Source organism: Oryx dammah, unplaced genomic scaffold, assembly GCF_014754425.2.
Source record: "Oryx dammah isolate SB20612 unplaced genomic scaffold, SCBI_Odam_1.1 HiC_scaffold_27, whole genome shotgun sequence".
Classification (NCBI taxonomy): domain Eukaryota; kingdom Metazoa; phylum Chordata; class Mammalia; order Artiodactyla; family Bovidae; genus Oryx; species Oryx dammah.
This window is the reverse complement of record NW_024070211.1, coordinates 76,856,903-76,876,153: the sequence shown is the minus strand read 5'-3', so window position 1 is coordinate 76,876,153 and position 19,251 is coordinate 76,856,903.

The window sequence follows — 19,251 nt, the reverse complement described above, 5'->3', positions numbered from 1 at the left end:
TACCTTTGACTACCATCACATTGAGGTTAGGGTTTCAAATATATTTTAGGGACACATAAACATTCAGGCCGTAACAGAGGACTTCCTCATGTAGGTGACATTGGAGTTGCAATATGAAAGAGAAGTGGAAATTAACTAGGCAAAGATGTAAGAGAGAAAATTGTGGCAGGAAGGCAACTAGGGATTGAGGCTCTTAAGCAAAAGGGAGCAATATCTGCCTAAGAAGCTAACTTGAGTCCCCTGGGGCTGGGACGGTGCAGTGGGGTCTCAGGGAGAGTGGTGCCAGGTGAATATGGAGAACCTGGCTGAGAACAAACCCTACAGGACCTTGTGGGCCATGTTAGATATTGTCTTCCTAATCCTGGGAATAATGAGAGACTTTAATGACTTTACTAAAGCAGTCTTATTGTTACAAAGCTCACTTAGGAAGCAGAGTGGAGAATAAACCTGGTGGGGTGCCAGGAGGGCATGAGAGTCATCTGGGTGAGACCTGATAGTGGGCGTGAGAGTGGTGTCCGTAGATGTGGACAAAGGTGACAGATTTGAGATACATTTAAGGAGGAAAATGAAAGAAACTTGAAGGACGGGTTGTAGGAGCTGAGGTGAGCAGTGTGGCGAGGGTGGTCTTTTGAATTTTACCCTGTGGATCTGATTGGATGGCAATATGCTTGAATGTGACTGGCACAGACAGGAGAAGAGGGGTGTGGGAAGAAAAGAAGGAAGTTTTATTTAGGATACGCTGAGTTGAAATATCATCCAAAGGTGCTAGTAGACAGACCTGTGTTCAAAATGTATTGGGTAATGGATGGTAACTGGAACAAAAATCACCGCTGTATGTCCCTTGTGGGTGACCACCATCTACGGAGGGCACAAGGTCTGCGTGCCTGGGGTACACTCCCCGCCAGCGCACCAACACATACTTTGCTATCAATACAGCTAGAGCATAGCCAAGCTGGAATGATATTTAGAATCTTTACATCTCTCTCAGTCTCAAGCAGAGCTACTCCCCACTGTGCTGCTGCTGCTAAGTTGCTTCAATCATGTCCAATTCTGTGTGACCCCATAGACGGCAGCCCACCAGGCTCCCCCGTCCCTGGGATTCTCCAGGCAGGAACACTGGAGCGGGTTGCCATTTCCTTCTCCAACGCATGAAAGTGAAAAGTGAAAGGGAAGTCACTCAGTCGCGTCCAACTCTTTGTGACCCCATGGACTGCAGCCACCAGGCTCCTCCATCCATGGGATTTTCCAGGCACGAGTACTAGAGTGAGTCGCCAGTGCCACTCCCCACTGTAGCCCTTGTTAAACATGGAGAGTCCTTCAACAAACCAGAGAGCAGTGAGTTAGAGCGCTTGGGTTAAGGTAAAACTACCCTTGGCAATCTTTTCTTTGTGGGTAGAAATATGAGTCTAATACTTGCCTTTTCTCCATCATTTGAAAAACCACCTCCCAGGAATCCCTTCTCAGAGGTGACTCCAGTCCATTCCTTTGCAGCCTCAATTAGGAACCGGAAGAAAAAGAACATTTTAGCTAAAATGGATTTTAGAGATCATTCCACAGATGAAGACGCTGGGCTCAAAACAAAGATGTATTTAGGCAATGCTTAGAGAAGTTTCCTCCTCCTGTTCTGGTTCCTTTTGTTTGTTTGTTTTGGATATTTCAAAAATGAGAACAGAACATTGCAATATTATGTTATCTGCATTTCAGCTTCTGAGAAGAATAATCTCGGGGACTGAAGGAGAAAACATTTTGTTCTTGACCTCTCTGTCTTCTGACAGTGCTGCCTGGCAGTTAGTAACAAAATTTTATTCAAGATAATTTTAATGTTTTAACACTCACAGAAAGTGTCAGACTGATAACTGGGATAGATTTTCCAAATTAGTGAGTGGGGCTAAGTTGCCAGTCCTGTGAAAGAACATCTATTTATTTTCAAATTGTAAACAAATTCAAGAGGTGTCTGGCTCAACCTCCAGCCCAGTGGGTTATTCATGGAACACAACTCTAGAGGCAGGCCTTTATTAAGATTGTGGGCACATGGCTTAGTGAGGGCTTTGTTATCTGCACAATCTTAACCAGTGGTAAAGAATGAAATATTCTTAATAAAAACAACTCAGCAGCTTGGTTTTGCTTATTCTTTAGAGTTTTAAATCAAAATCAATGTGACTTTTTAAAGTAAACCCCAGGTAGAGTTTAAAATGCTGAATGCGCCTGAATTATGCATATGTACAAGGTCCACAGCCTCAGGAGTGTTGTTAATATACCAAACGCCATAAATAATCCATTCCAAGTAGCTGGTTTGAGAAGACTGGGGCTGCTGCCCCATGCAACACATTGTTACCACAGTGAGGAAGAAGAGCATGGCCCATATGGAGGGTTGTGGATAAATGTAGGTGTTGGAAGTAGTCTGGTGATAATGCTATTAATGAAAGCTAAAGTAATGATAATTGAGAACCTTCTAAGCTATTGAACAGTTTGGCCACATACTTTGTTGAATGCCAGCTACGTGCAAGTTCCCACTTTCGGATTCACAAATGAAAAAGATTGGATTCTGTCCCTAGAATGAATCATAATTCACCCGGTGATTTACATGGCTAATTACAACAACACAAAACAAACAAGGAACATTGGGAGAGGTCAGAAGCTCAATTCCAATTGGCCTGTTTAATTTTCTTTCCAAGTTCCAGAGAAAATGTTTGTTGGAGTTTCCAGGATGATTGGTGTCCTCCAAATTTGTTTGTTGGAGAGCTTACTCAACCACTGTATAATGAACTTTTGGCCTAACGTTATTTATTATAAAATTTAAGAACTGGAGTGGTCACCTAGTCTAAACTGGTCTTTTCAAAGTTATGAAAATCAAAGGTAAAAGAGTTTAATGTTATAGGATAATTTATTGTTATTAATCTTATATATGTGTACATATATATTTGTGAATATTTACATACTTATATATAATATAAATGCATATTTACATATTATTTACAGATATATGTATGCTGCTGCTGCTAAGTCACTTCAGTTGTGTCTGACTGTGCGACCCCACAGACGGCAGTCCACCAGGCTCCCCTGTCCTTGGGATTCTCCAGGCAAGAACACTGGAGTGGGTTGCCATTTCCTTCTCCAATGCATGAAAGTGAAAAGTCAAAGTGAAGTCACTCAGTCGTGTCTGACTCTTCGCGACCCCATGGACCGCAGCCTACCAGGCTCCTCCGTCCATGGCATTTTCCAGGCAAGAGTACTGGAGTGGGGTGCCATTGCCTTCTCTGTCCTTAAACCCCATGAGGACAAAATGAATTTTAAAAGTCTGGGAAGAATGTGTGATGAATGGTATAACTTCCATGGTCCTCGAGAAGTAGCATCAACTAGCCTAAGCGATATTTACTACCAAACCATGGCTTCCACTGGAACACATAGCAAAGTAATTAGCTCCAGAAACTCAGCCTTCTATAATATGGGGGATGGGCTGGTGGAGGGCCTTCATCTTCTGTCTCATTTAAAATGGACTGCAAAGAACCTGTGACAAATGGATATTTAATTTGTAACTGAGGAGGCAAGAGGTTAGATAGCCCTGGTAGAATGAGCTCTGAGACTTGCTGGAACTTAAATATGAGTCACTTATAGCAGAGATTTATTAAACTCAACCATCTCTGTGGACTGTCTCTTTGCCAAAATCAATTCCCCATTTTGATATTTCCCTATGGGCTACACGAAGGATAACAGAAAAGGCTTTGGCTCTGTCACTGTAAAAACTGTAGTCTTGCTTCATATTTCGTTTGTATAGTAAGCTGTCCCAGGGGAGACGTGAGGCTGTAGGAAAAGGCAGAGAATCAAATCGATTTCTTAGACAGGGGTGGAAGGACCACTTTCAGAGGTTTCACAAGGTGAGAACAAAGCACTAAATTGCCCTTATTAAAAAAACACACACACACACACACATAAGATTGATGGGTCCAAACTAAAGTCAGAGCAAAAAGTGTAAGGAGATGAAATCAGTCTTCTAAAGTAAAATAGTAATAATTACACATTAGGTTCTTTTACTGGAGTTTTAGCTTTAGCATCATTCCTTCCAAAGAAATCCCAGGGTTGATCTCCTTCAGAATGGACTGGTTGGATCTCCTTGCAGTCCAAGGGACTCTCAAGAGTTTTCTCCAACACCACAGTTCAAAGCTCAGCCTTCTTCACAGTCCAACTCTCACATCCATACATGACTACTGGAAAAACCATAGCCTTGACTAGACGGACCTTAGTCAGCAAAGTAATGTCTCTGCTTTTGAATATGCTATCTAGGTGGGAGGCCTGGCGTGCTGCGATTCATGGGGTCGCAGAGTCGGACACAACTGAGTGACTGAACTGAACTGAACTGAGGCTCTTTTACTAGAATTCTTGTTTCTGAAGATCTCATCTGTCTTTTCTCATTTTATCATTGCTTCCTCTGAGGTAGAGACAGACGAAAAGTGAATATGAAAATATTAGTTGCTCTGTCGTGTCTGACTCTTTGCGACTCCATGGATTTCTCCAGGCAAGAATACTGGAGTGAGTAGCCATGCCTTTCTCCAGGGGATAATGCTGACCCAGGGATCAAACCTAGATCTCCTGCATTGCAGGCAGATTCTTTACTTTCTGAGCCACCAGAGAAGCCCAGAGACAGATGAGATAGTTCCTTATTTTATCAGTGTATGTGTGCATGCTTAGTGGCTCAGTTGTGGCTGACTCTTTGTGACCCCATGAACTGTAACCTGCCAGGCCCCTCTGTCCATGGAATCTTCAAAGCAAGAATGCGGGAGTGGGTTGCCATTTCCTCCTCCAGAGGATCTTCCTGACTCATGGATCAAACACATCTCCTGTGTTGCCTGCATTGCAGGTGGATTCTTTGCCTTCTGAACCATTGGGGAAGCTCTTATCAGTAGGGCAAGAAAAGTCATAAACAGTCATTTAAGATTGCTAAGATATAAACTATTATCTGAGCTGCTGAGAGTGGGCCATTGCCTCCCAATTTTGGATTCACATTCTTGAGAACTTTGAGTTCAGCCTCTCACTTCTGTCTTCCCCGCACTCTCACCTCTACTCAGATGACTTCCTCTGTTCAGGAGGCAGCTCTTTGCATTTTCTACTATTTCTCTCCATGTATATCAGGAAACATCTGAACCAAATTTCACTATATGCACTGACCAGTTGACTTTGGTTAATCAAGTGACTATGCCTGTCATGTTAATGCACGTGGTAGAATTTTGTGGTAAATAATACATAGCATGTGTCAGAAGTCATTTTGTGCCAGATCCACCTCACAGCTCCCCACCTTGATCCAGTGCTCTCACAGATACATAAATTATGCCCCTTTCATATCTGTTTAAAGGATCACTTTTTCAAAAGTGTTATGTTTCTCCTGCTTTTTGTTAATGTTCTGTTCACTCAAGATTTGTCTCTTGAATTCAACTCAAGAAAACAAGTCATTTACTAGGACCCTTCCTATGTGATGTCACATTGTTTCTGTCATAGAATGTAAGAGATTTTCTTAGGCCTCCTTTTGTTGATCTTTCTTTAGAATTTAGTTTAGAATTCAATTCAATTGATGGAAACTCTGGGAGATGGTGAAGGACAGGGAAGCCTGGCATGCTGCAGTCCATGGGGTCACAAAGAGCCAGACATGACTGAGCAACTGAACAATGGCAGCAATAACAGTGGAAAAGAAGAGTTACCAACTTCTGTAACTCTTCATGGGGGAAAAAAAAAACATGATGTGTGTGTGTGTGTGTATTCTGATGTTATTACCCATACATTTTTATATAATAGACAATAAAATAAATATCCTCAGTCTATTTTCTAAATTTACTGTGTTATTTATTGTAGTTATTCATCTAAACAACTATTTGCTTAGATTTTGTTCTCTTATAGGTAACACACCTAAAAAAATAAGCTTTATGACCATCACTGTCTTGAAGAGAGATGGTATATTTTGTCTCATTCTCTGGGTACCAAAATCTCTCAGTTGTACTTATCACTGTTATCCATCTGTTCCAGAAAATAATGATCATAGTAACAGTGAGTATTCATTGACTGCTTCCAATGAACCTCTGTTCTTAGAGCTTTACATATAGAAACTCATTTAATTGTGATAACAGCTCTATAAGAGACTGTTATTGGCCTCATTTACATTTAAGGAAATGCCAAGGAAGGCAAATCCAAGCCCTTGTCCTTGGCCTCTCAACTCTATTGTCTTTATCTGTTATTTCTATGTCTGTAACAATATCAGGTACAGGAGTAAAGTAACTAATTTATTCGTCAGAAAAAGCACAAAAGGATATAGAAAATCCAAAAGGATATATGTAAGTGTATAAACTTTCCCCAAAATAAAATTATAGATAATTTATTCCACTGGTCATGGATGATATAGTCCATGGAATTCTCCAGGCCAGAATACTGGGGTGGGTAGCCTTTCCCTTCTCCAGGGGATCTTCCCAACTCAGGGATTGAACCCAGGTCTCCCGTATTGCAGGTGAATTCTTTACCAACTGAGCTATCAGGGAAGTCCATGAATGTAGGCATAAAAATACAAATGCTATATAGTAGAAAGAATTCTGTCTTTAAAATCCTATTATTAAAGGAAGTTCCCAGCCCTAGAAACCTAACCCTAACCCTACCTTAACCTTATCCATTGTCTTTTCTGCTTACCTAGCCCTTCCATGCACATCATGGAAAGCCAGAGTGGCCATAGCCTCTGTACCTTGAACTTGCCCAGTCACTTCTCTAACACATAACCATTACATCTCTTGCTCCATCATCTTGCCTGTGCCTCTGTTTGCACATCTTATATCTAATTCTGATTCTCTGGCCTACTTTGCCAGGCTTTTCAGATGCTTTCTCTGGTCTATGCACCTGTCACTACCCCCTCATCTCTGTGTGTTTGTACATCTGAACAGTCTCTGTAGCTTTGAGGAGGAGACTACATTAGCATTATTCTTGTAGAAGGGCTGAACTCACATCCTGCTCCAGGTTTCCTGCCATTGGATGTATCCTTGCACTAGGCTGGAGTAGGTAGACTGTGTCCTTACGATAGCCGATATTGTTTTCTATAATTTCTCTGTGAAAATCTTATTTGTCTTCTACTAGACCACAAAATCTTTGAGTAGAGGAATTGTGTCTTCCTTGGGTTACTTGTGCTTCACACAGTGCCTGGCATATTGTTGGTGTGTGATGAAAGTTTCTCTGAACTGAAATAAAATTTACTTCTCTGTTCTGCAAAGTGGATAAGGGAGGATGGGTTATGGGAGAGAAATATCCACGAATAAGTCTCAGGATAAACCAAACACATGAGATTGCAGAACTGGAAGTTCAAGAGGAAGGAATAAGGATGGTGGAAGTCTATTATCAGAGATAATGGAATATTTAAAACTTTAATGACATAGTTTAAATACAGGACAAAATAAATGTTTAGTGATGCAGCTCAACTAAAGGATTAAAGAAGCCATAAAACTGTACTCAGAGATGTTTTGGTGTTGACAACAATGTGTAATTAATCAACTATAATTTCCTAAGCACTTAGATAGGCTCAATAAAGGATAGAAATGGTATGGACCTAACAGAAGCAGAAGATATTAAGAAGAGGTAGCAAGAATACACAGAACTGTACAAAAAAGAGCTTCAGATAATCATGATAGTGTGATCACTCACCTAGAGCCAGACATCCTGGAATGTGAAGTCAAGTGGGCCTTAGAAAGCATCACTATAAACAAAGCTAGTGGAGGTGATGGAATTCCAGTAGAGCTATTTAAAATCCTAAAAGATGACGCTCTGAAAGTGCTGCACTCGATATGCCAGCAAATTTGGAAAACTCAGCAGTGGCCCCAGAATTGGAAAAGGTCAGTTTTCATTCCAGTCCCAAAGAAAGGCAATGCCAAAGAATGCTCAAACTACTGCACAATTGCACTCATCTCACATGCTAGTAAAGTGATGATCAAAATTCTCCAAGCCAGGTTTCAGCAATACATGAACCGTGAACTTACAGATGTTCAAGCTGGTTTAGAAAAGGCAGAGGAACCAGAAATCAAATTGCCAACAAGTTCAAGAAAAACATCTATTTCTGCTTTATTGACTATGCCAAAGCCTTTGACTGTATGGATCACAATTAACTGTGGAAAATTCTGAGATGGGAATACCAGACCACCTGAGCTGCCTCCTGAGAAATCTGTATGCAGGTCAAGAAGCAACAGTTAGAACTTGACATGAAAAAAACAGACTGGTTCCAAATAGGAAAAGGAGTACGTCAAAGCTGTTTATTGTCACCCTGCTTATTTAACTTCTATGCAGAGTACATCATGAGAAATGCTGGACTGGATGAAGCACAAGCTCGCATCAAGATTGCTGGGAGAAATAACAATAACCTCAGATATGCAGATGACACCAAGGTTATGGCAGAAAGTGAAGACCTAAGATGCCTCTTGATGAAAGTGAAAGAGAAGAGTGGGAAAGTTAGCTTAAAGGTCAACATTCAGAAAACTAAGATCATGGCATCTAGTCCCATCACTTCAGGGCAAATAGATGGGGAAACAGTGGAAACAGTGGCTGACTTTATTTTTTTGGCTCCAAAATCACTGCAGATGGTGACTGCAGCCATGAAATTAAAAGACGCTTACTCCTTGGAAGGAAAGTTATGACCAACCTAAACAGCATATTAAAATGCAGAGACATTACTTTGCCAAAAAAGTCTATCTAGTCAAGCCTATTGTTTTTCCAGTAGTCACGTATGGATGTGAGAGTTGGACTATAAAGAAAGCTGAGCACAGAACTGATGTTTTTGAACTGTGGTGTTGGAGAACTCTTGAGAGTCCCTTGGACTGCAAAGAGATCTAACCAGTCCATCCTAAAGGAGATCAGTCCTGGGTGTTCATTGGAAGGACTGATGTTGAAGCTGAAACTCCCATACTTTGGCCACCTGATGTGAAGAACTGATTCATTTGCAAAGATTCTGATGCTGGGAAAGATTGAGGGCAGGAGGAGAAGGGGACGACAGAGGATGAGATGGTTGGATGGCATTGCTGACTCAATGGACATGGGTTTGGGTAGACTCTGGGAGTCAGTGATGGACAGGGAGGACTGGTGTTCTGCAATTCATGGGGTCTCAAAGAGTTGGACATGACTGAGTGACTGAACTGAACTGAACTAGTATGGTCATAGCATTATGCTATCCACAGAAAAAGTACAGGTTGGGAAAAACAAAAACAAAAACACCCTGGCTTCTAGGAAATTAAAACCTTCCTTGAGAAATGAAATCAATGAATAAGAAATCATTAGAAAATCAGGAAAAGTAGTATTCAATTAACTACTAAATTATCTCGTGTGGATTAAGTAGCTCCTTTACTTATTTAGTAATATCAGGAGAATCCTATGCATATTTTCTTGTGTCAGGTACTCACTTAGAAAAGGAAATGTGGTGAATTCAGGGAGGTGTTGTGAAGCCTTTGTATTTTGTTAGTGTTAATATCTGTTGAGTCTATTAAGGGGGAGTTCAGGCACGTACTGCTGCCAAGAAAGAGCCAGACATAAGGTCCAGATGGGGTTTGTTGGATACATACAACAGAATATATCTCAATTACCATGAACATCTGAAGAGTTAGGAATTGTAGAATATTGGGATTTTATTTTGCTCTTTATATCAAGGTGTTCCTCAACAATATTATTGATCATTAATATTTGTAATCCAGAATAAGCTGACAATTCAGTCTTAGAGCATAATCTTAAATCCATCAGCTGTGTTAGAAACCCCTGAATTCAAACAGCTGCCTACAAGATGTTTGCTGTCTGGATAATTTGTGATCTGGGGCATCAATCTCAATTCCAGAGATTTACCCAGTTCATTTCTAAATTGATTTTCCCTGATGTTTCATTCGGAAAAAGTACATAAGAATTGTTGTGCCGCGATGAATCTAAATGTATGATCAAATCCAGCTCCAGGGCTACGTTAAGTCACTGCTCAGCAGGACATGGCAACTGCGTGGAATGCCAATATAATGAAACACTGGTTATAGGAAATAAATTTTAAAGGCTGTACATTTCTAAATCAGGAGGAGCCACTTTTACTGCTCTGAATGTTCTTCCAGATGACAATCGATGGGATTCCAGAAATGAAACGACAAAAACTTCACTTTGGAATTCTATATACTGAATCATGATTTACAGAATGGCCCATCTTTTTGAAGAGAAGTAAATCCAGCCTTGTAGTTTATAGCCACAAACTTTTTCCCCAAAGTAATGTAATTGTATTTTGAAAGAAATCAAAGAGAAAAGGAATATATTAAACAGAGTCTATTTATTTAGCTTCCCTGGTCCTCTAGCAAAAGTAGGTAAGAATGTTTTTAAGCCCATCCTTACCCCACTACCCTCGTTCAGGAATAGATTGATTCAAACCTTCCAAATTCTTCTCTCTTAAACCTGGTCAAAGAGTTCAAATAAAAGAAATTTCTTGAATCATATGAGCAGAGAACTATAAAACCAACAGTGTTTGCAGATTAAGCTCAACTATTCTTTCAAGTTTGTTCAATAAAAAATTGTAATAGCATAATTATCAAGACCTCCTATATTCTGCCATAACAGTTTTTAAAATGTCTCAGCTTAATTCAACCTGGGAGCTTTGCTACAAGCCAAGATCAACTAACAGAATGTGAAACCAAGACTGAAGCACAGTCGGCAAATAAAATGATCCATCACAAAAGGTTTGAGCCTCTAGACAGCTCCAAGATGCCATGCACAGCTTATTTCTATACCACACATCTCTAACCCATCTAGCAAATAGGAAAATGGCAGTAAAAAACCTAACAGTCCAAACTTATGTGCAGAGCAAAAATTTTCTTTTTTTGTTATTTTTGTCATTGTTAATTAAGGTATAACTTATACAATAAATCCTCAGATCTGAAGTATACAGATTATGAATTTCAGTTGTTACATTTTGATAATTTTTTCATAGCCACATAACTACCACCCCAATCAAGATATAGTTCAGGTCAGTTTAGTTCAGTCACTCAGTCGTGTCCGACTCTTTGTGACCCCATGAATGGCAGCATGCCAGGCCTCCTTGTCCATCACCATCTCCCGGAGTTCACTCAGACTCATGTCCATCGAGTCTGTGACTCCATCCAGCCATCTCATCCTGGGTCATCCCCTTCTCCTCCTGCCCCCAATCTCTCCCAACATCAGAGTCTTTTCCAATGAGTCAATTCTTCACATGAGGTGTTCAAAGTACTGGAGCTTCAGCTTTAGCATCATTCCTTCCAAAGAAATCCCAGGGCTGATCTCCTTCAGAATGGACGGTTGGATCTCCTTGCAGTCCAAGGGACTCTCAAGAGTCTTCTCCAACACCACAGTTCAAAAGAATCAATTCTTCGGCGCTCGGCCTTCTTCACAGTCCAACTCTCACATCCATACATGACCACAGGAAAAACCATAGCCTTTACTAGACGGACCTTAGTCGGTAAAGTAATGTCTCTGCTTTTGAATATACTATCTAGGTTGGTCATAACTTTTCTTCCAAGGAGTAAGCGTCTTTTAATTTCATGTCTGCAGTCACCATCTGCAGTGATTTTGGAGCCCCCCAAAATAAGTCTGACACTGTTTCTACTGTTTCCCCATCTATTTCCCATGAAGTGATGGGACCAGATGCCATGATCTTCTTTTTCTGAATGTTGAGCTTTAAGCCAACATTTTTGCTCTCCTCTTTCACTTTCATCAAGAGGCTTTTTAGCTCCTCTTCACTTTCTGCCATAAGGGTGGTATCATCTGCATATCTGAGGTTATTGATATTTCTCCTGGCAATCTGATTCCAGCTTGTGTTTCTTCCAGTCCAGCATTTCTCATTATGTACTCTGCATATAAGTTAAATAAGCAGGGTGACAATATACAGCCTTGATGTACTCCTTTTCCTAACCAATCAAGATACAGAACATTTACATTATTCTAAAAAGTTCTATCATTGTCTTTTGATTTAATCCTCCCTCTAGGGAGGATTAAATTGTGTGTGTGTGTGTGTGTGTACATTATATATTCTGGATATAAATCTTTGTCACTTATAGGTATTGATGATAATTTTCTCTCCATTTGTGGCTTATGTATTTTTAAATGGTGCCTTTAAAAAATGTTTAATCACTATGAACAAAGCTAGTGTAGGTGATGGAATTCCAATTGAGCTATTTCAAAATCCTATTTCAAAAGATGATGCTGTGAAAGTGCTCTACTTAATGTGCCAGCAAATCTGGAAAACTCAGCAGTGGCCACAGGACTGGAAAAGGTCACTTTTCATTCCAATCCCAAAGAAAGGCAATGCCAAAGAATGCTCAAACTACCACACAATTGCACTCATCTCACATGCTAGTAAAGTAATGCTCAAAATTATCCAAGCAAGGCTTCAGCAATACATGAACCATGAACTTCCAGATGTTTAAGCTGGATTTAGAAAGGCAGAGGAACCAGAGATCAAATTGCCAACATTCACTGGATAATTGATAAAGCAAGAGTTCCAGAAAAAGCATCTACTTTGCTTTATTGACTACACTAAAGCCTTTGACTGTGTGGATCACAACAAACTGTGGAAAATTCTGAAAGAGATGGGAATACCAGACCACCTGACCTGCCTCCTGAGAAATCTGTATGCAGGTCAGGAAGCAACAGTTAGAACTGGACATGAAACAACAGACTGGTTCCAAATAGGAAAAGGAGTACGTCAAGGCTGTATGTTGTCACTCTGCTTATGTAACTTCTCTGCAGAGTACATCATGAGAAACGCTGGGCTGAATGAAGCACAAGCTCGTATCAAGATTGCTGGGAGAAATATCAATAACCTCAGATATGCAGATGACACCACCCTTATGGCAGAATGTGAGAACTAAAGAGCCTCTTGATGAAAGTGAAAGAGGAGAGTGAAACAGTTGGCTTAAAGCTCAACATTCAGAAAATGAAGATCATGGCATCTGGTCCCATCACTTCATGGGAAATAGATGGGGAAACAGTGGAAACAGTGAAAGACTTTATTTTCTTGGGCTCCAGAATTACTGCAGATGGTGACTGCAGCCATGAAATTAAAAGACACTTACTCCTTGGAAGGAAAGTTATGACCAACCTAGACAGCATATAAAAGAGCGAGACATTACTTTGCCAACAAATGTCTGTCTAGTCAAGGCTATGGTTTTTCCAGTAGTCATGTATGGATGTGAGAGTTGGACTATAAAGAAAGCTGAGCACCGAAGTATTGATGTTTTTGAACTGTGGTGTTGGAGAAGACACTTGAGAGTCCCTTGGACTGCAAGGAGATCCAACCAATCTTAAAGGAAGTTAGTCCTAAATATTCATTGGAAGGACTGATGATGAAGCTGAAACTCCAGTACCTGATGCGAAGAATTGACTCTTTGGAAAAGACCCTGATACTGGGAAAGATTGAAGGTGGGAGGAGAAGGGGATGACAGAGGATGAGATGGTTGGATGGCATCGTCAACGTGATGGATGAGTTTGAGTAGGCTCCAGTAGTTGGTGATGAACAGGGAAGCCTGTTGTGCTACAGACCATGGAGTCGCAAAGAGTCAGACACAACTGAGTGACTGAACTGAACTGAATAGCTGATTAACAATGTTGTGATAGTTTCAGGTGAATAGCATAGGGACTCGGGCATACATACATATGTATTCTTTCTCCCTCAGGTGGCAAATAGGGAAAAATGGAAAAGGTGACCAACTTTATTTTCTTGGGCTCCAAAGTCACTGTGGACATTGAGTGCAGCCATGAAATTAAAAGATGCTTGCTCCTTGGAAGAAAAGCTATGATCAACTTAGACAATATATTAAAAAGCAGAGACATCACTTTGCTGACAAAGGTCTTTATAGTAAAAGCTGTGGTTTTTATGATTTATCCATACATGAGTACTGCATTCTGTAGTCATGGAGGTGAGAGCTGGACCATAAGGAAGATTGGGCACTGAAGAATTGATGTTTTTGAACTGTGACGATGAAGACTCTTGAGAGTCCCTTAAACAGCAAGGAGATAAAGCCAGTCAATCCTAAAGGGAATTAACCCTGACTATTCATTGCAAGGACTGATGCTGAGGCTGAAGCTCCAATACTTTGAACTCCTGATGCCAAGAGGGGCTCATTGGAAAAAACCCCAATGCTGGGAAAGATTCTAGGCAGGAGGAGAGGAGGGCAACAGAGAATGAGACGGTTGGATGGCATCATCAACTCAATGGACAAGAGTTTGAGCAAACTCTGGGAGAGAGTGAAGGACAGGGAAGCCTGGCATGCTGCAGTCCTTGAGGTTGCAAAGCACTGGACACAGCTGAGTAACTGAACAACAAATTCTCCCTAAAACTCCCCTCCCATCCAGGCTGCCACATCACATAAAAATACCAAGTTCTTCAAGGACCATTTATTGAAATGCCTCTCCTTTGTCCATTGAATTATCTTGGTGCCTTTGTGAAAAATCAGTTGATAGTAAATGTTTGAATATATCTCCGAACTCTCTCGTTTCATTATTTTTTGGCCCTTACCATAATACCGCACTAGCTTGATTATCTTAGATTTATAGTTTCAAAATCAGCTAATGTAAGATCTCTAGCTTTGTTGCTCTCTTTCAAGCTCTTTTATTTATTCTTTGTCCTTTGTATTTCCATATGAATTTCATAATCAGTTTATGCATTTCTATAAATTGCCTGCTGTGTTTTGAGTCAGACCACATTCAGTATGAATCAGTTTGGAGGGAATAGGGCATCTTAAAAATAGTGAATTTTCCAATCCCAAGTAACAATGGCCCTCCATTTCTTTAAGGCTATTACACTTCCCTAGGCAATATTTGATAGTTTTCTGGGTAGACTTCTTCCAATCGCATATTAGATTCATTCTCTGACATTTGAAGCATTTTATTCTAATAAAAATGTTTTCATATTTCATTTTCTTTTTATTTATTTTTATTGAAGTATAGGTGATTTACAGTGTTGTGCTGATTTCTACTGTACAGCAAAATGAGTCAGTTATTCATGCATATACATTATTATATTCTTCTCCATATGGTTTATCATGGGGTATTGAATATATTTCCCAGTGTTATACGACAGGACCTTGTTATTTATCCATTCTATGTGTGATATCTTATATCTACTAACCCCAACCTCTCCCTCTATGTCTCTCCCACCCCCCTTCCCCTTGACAATCACAGGTCTGTTCTCTATGTCTATGATTCTGTTTCTGTTTTATAGATAGATTCATTTGTGTCATAGTTTGTGAGTGATAGTTGCTCAGTCATGTCTGACTCTTTGCAACCCCATGCACTGTAGCCTGCCAGGTTCCTCTGTCCATGGGATTCTCCAGGCAAGATTCCTGGAGTGGGGTGCCATTTCCTTCTCCAGGGGATCTTCCTGACCCATGTATCTTGCACTGCAGGAGAGTCTTTCCCATCTGAGCCACCAGGGAAGCCTACTATTAAGAGACATTTCCAAGTATAAAGACAGGTCAGCTTAAAAAGTATCAGCAGATAGATGTTTGACTTTATCTTATAATCTATAGACAATACATTAGAATATGCAATGAAGGCAAACACCTTTTCCAAAGGAATACCCAAAACAGAAGTAGCAATAAAGTTATAAATGATAGTCATCAGATGAAATAATTTAGACGAAGCTTTTCTGTCTCGAAGAGATGGGGACTGGGCAAGTGGTCAGGAAGGACATACAATGTGCTTTTAACTTTGTATGAAAAATAGTGTTCAGTTCCACATTGCTGAACATAGTTCTGTTTTTGCCAAATAAATCCTCTACTTCAAATTACTGTCCAGATGCTTTATTAAAACTCTGCTTCTGGCCTTTGTTTTGGAATCTGTTACTTTTGGTGCCACCTCCTGATTGCTGTCCTCTGAAGCTTCTACTTCTTTCCTGCTGCCCCCTGACATCTTGGTTGCCCTCGTGCTGTTCCCTGAAGCCTCAGTTGCCTTCCCACTGTCCTTGGAAGTTGCGATATCCTTCCTGTGGACCTTCTAGCTCTGGTTGCTCTGTGGCCGCAGAAAGCTGCCAGCACCATGAATCATGCCACTATTCCTGTGTCATAGTTTAGATTCCACATATAAGTGATATTATATAGTATTTATCATTCTATTTCTGACTTACTTCATTTGGTATGGTAATCTCTAGTTACATCCATGATACTGCAGATAGCATTATTTTATTCTTTTTTATGGCTGAGCACTATTCCATTGTATATATGTACCACATCTTCTTTACCATTCATCTGTCAATGGACATTTAGGTTGCTTATATGTCTTGGATATTGTGAGCTGTGCTTCTATGAACATAGGAGTGCATGTATCTTTTTTTTTTTAATTAAAGTTTTGTCTGGATATATGATCAGGAGTAGGATTGTTGGATCATATGGTAATTCTATTTTTAGTTTTTGCCCATGCTGTGGAGCTTACAGGATCTTAGCTCCCTGACCAGGGACTAAACCTATGCCCTTGGCAGTGAAAGCACAGAGCCCTAACCACTGGACTGCCTGGGAATTCCCTAGTTTTCTGAGAAACCTCTATACTGTTTTCTGTAGTGGCTGTACCCACTTACATTCCCACCAACATTGTAGTTGTGGGTTTCCTTTCTCCACACCCTCTCCAGCATTTGTTATTTGTTGACTTAATAATACCCATCCTGACCAGTGTGAGGTGATACCTCATTGTTGGTTTGATTTGCATTTCTCTAATAATTAGCAATGTTGAGTGTCACTTTGTGTGCCTGTTGGCCATCTGTATGTCTTCTTTGGAGAAATGTCTATTTAGATCTTCTGCCCATTTTTTGATTGGGTTGTTTTTTGTTTTTGAATTTTATGAGCTGTTTGTATATTTTGGAAATTAAGCCCTTGCTGATCGCATTGTTTGCAGATATTTTCTCCCATTCTATAGGTTGTCTTTGTTTTGTTTATGGTTTCCTTTACTGTGCAAAAGCTTATAAGCTTGATTAGGTCTCATTTGTTTATTCTTATTTTTATTTCTATTGCCTTGGGAGACTGATCTAAGAAAACATTGGTATGATTTATGTCAGAGAAAGTTTTGCCTATGATCTCTTCTAAGAGTTTTATTGTGTCATGTCTTGTAATTGTCTTTAAACAATTTTGAGTTTACTTTTGTGTGTGGTGAGAGTATTTTCACTTCATTGATTTACATGCAGCTGTTCAACTTTCCCATTTGTAAATGAAGATTATTTTGTTCTTTTCAATCTTTATGCCATTTTTTCTTGTTTTATTGAACTGGTTTGGACTTTCAGCACAATAATAAGAGTAACACTGCCTAATTTAATTTTATGACAAAAGCCAGAACAATTTTGATAACTGAAGCTCTAATTTTTTGAGTAAATCATAACGCTACCAGTGATACACAACAGTGCTTATTTCCTTAAATACTTTCTATAACTGAATGCTACCATGATTTAAAGCATTTATCAATCTTATAAATAAGAAATGGTACCTTTCATGCTTAAAATTAATATTAATATGGTATAAAATAAGAAACAATTTTACTAATATATCATAAATATAGAAAATTCAATAGCTTTTTCCTTTATTACTAGTACTTAGAATGGAAAAATAGAAAGCTCAATAACAATTGCTAGCCCTTTAATTGCTTAGAAATACATTTAATAGAGTCTATATAAGAGAAATTATTAAATATAAACAAATACGAAGTAAGATAGTATTAAGCAAAATTGCATTCCACTGTGAATCTTAATGCTTTTATTTTGTTTTGTTTGGGGAACTAGATTAAATTATTTTAAAGTTTAGATGATGGAATAAAGTTCTGAGAACAGTACAAACAATGAAAAAAAAGAATACTAAAAAGATGAGTTTATCTTTCAGCTATTAAAATTTACTATAAAGCCACAATCACAGTACTGAGATAGGTTACAATATCCCCTGAGATAGGTTACAATATCCAAAAATGTAAGCAAGAATCACATGGAATGATCAAAATTAACATTTTTAGCTCAATGAGATTTAAAACAAAAAAACAACAGTGCTGGCATAGAGCGTTATTTATCTGGCAGAAGATGAAACTAGTTCAACTTGTATTTTCCACAAAAATGCATTTGATATATAGTAACATGAATATCCAAAATAGTGGGAGAATATATAGGTGAATGTCTACATGACTTTCTATGGGAGGCTTCCTTAAGCAAAACAGGAACTTCAGAAGCCATAAAGTAAACAAGTATATTGTCCAGAGTATAGTTAGATTCGATAATTAATGCCAAAGGATAAGTAACAATAAACTTCATTCTAATTGCTAATACATTTGTATATAATGGACATTATTAAACGTAAAAGACAAGGAAGAATATTGACAACACTTATGACTGAAGGTAAGTTATTAGAGCAGACATAAAAATATCTTCTATACAGAGATAATAGGAAAGACATACGAAAAACAAATGTGCAAATAGTTTAAATAGGCAATTCACTGAAACAGAAATCCAAAAGGGGTATGTGTATGTGTATGTGGTTCTTTTGGAGAAGGCAATGGCACCCCACTCCAGTACTCTTACCTGGAAAATCTCATGGATGGAAGAGCCTGGTAGGCTGCAGTCCATGGGGTCGCTAAGAATCAGACACTGAGTGACTTCACTTTCACTTTTCACTTTCATGCATTGGAGAAGGAAATGGCAACCCACTCCAGTGTTCTTGCCTGGAGAATCCCAGGGATGGCAGAGCCTGGTGGGCTACCGTCTATGGGGTCGCACAGAGTCAGACACCACTAAAGCGCCTTAGCACCAGCAGCAGCATGTAGTTCTTTTATTTAAAGGAAGTCACTATTCCCTTTATAAAATTCATGGCTAACCATAACAAAGTGTATAGTCAATGAATGTAAGTACTTAAAAAGGAAGAAAAAAATCCCAAATTTCATCATCTGGAAATAATACATAGTAATCCTAGTTCAATGAAATTCTAGACATTATTCTTTGCATCTCTACAGATAAAAGAATGAATGGCTTGATAGGTTGAAAGAATGCTTTTATGTAACATATATACTTTTTGAGGGGCTTCCCCAGTGGCTCAGCAGTAAAGAATCTGCCTGCAATGTAGGAGATGCAGTTTTGATCCCTGTGTTGGGAAGATCCCCTGGAGGAGGGCATGGCAACCCACTCCAGTACTGTTGCCTGGAAAACCCCATTGTCAGAGGAGCCTGGTAGACTATGGTCCATAGGGTCACAAAGAGTCAGATATGACTGAGCTCTTACACACACACACACACACACAC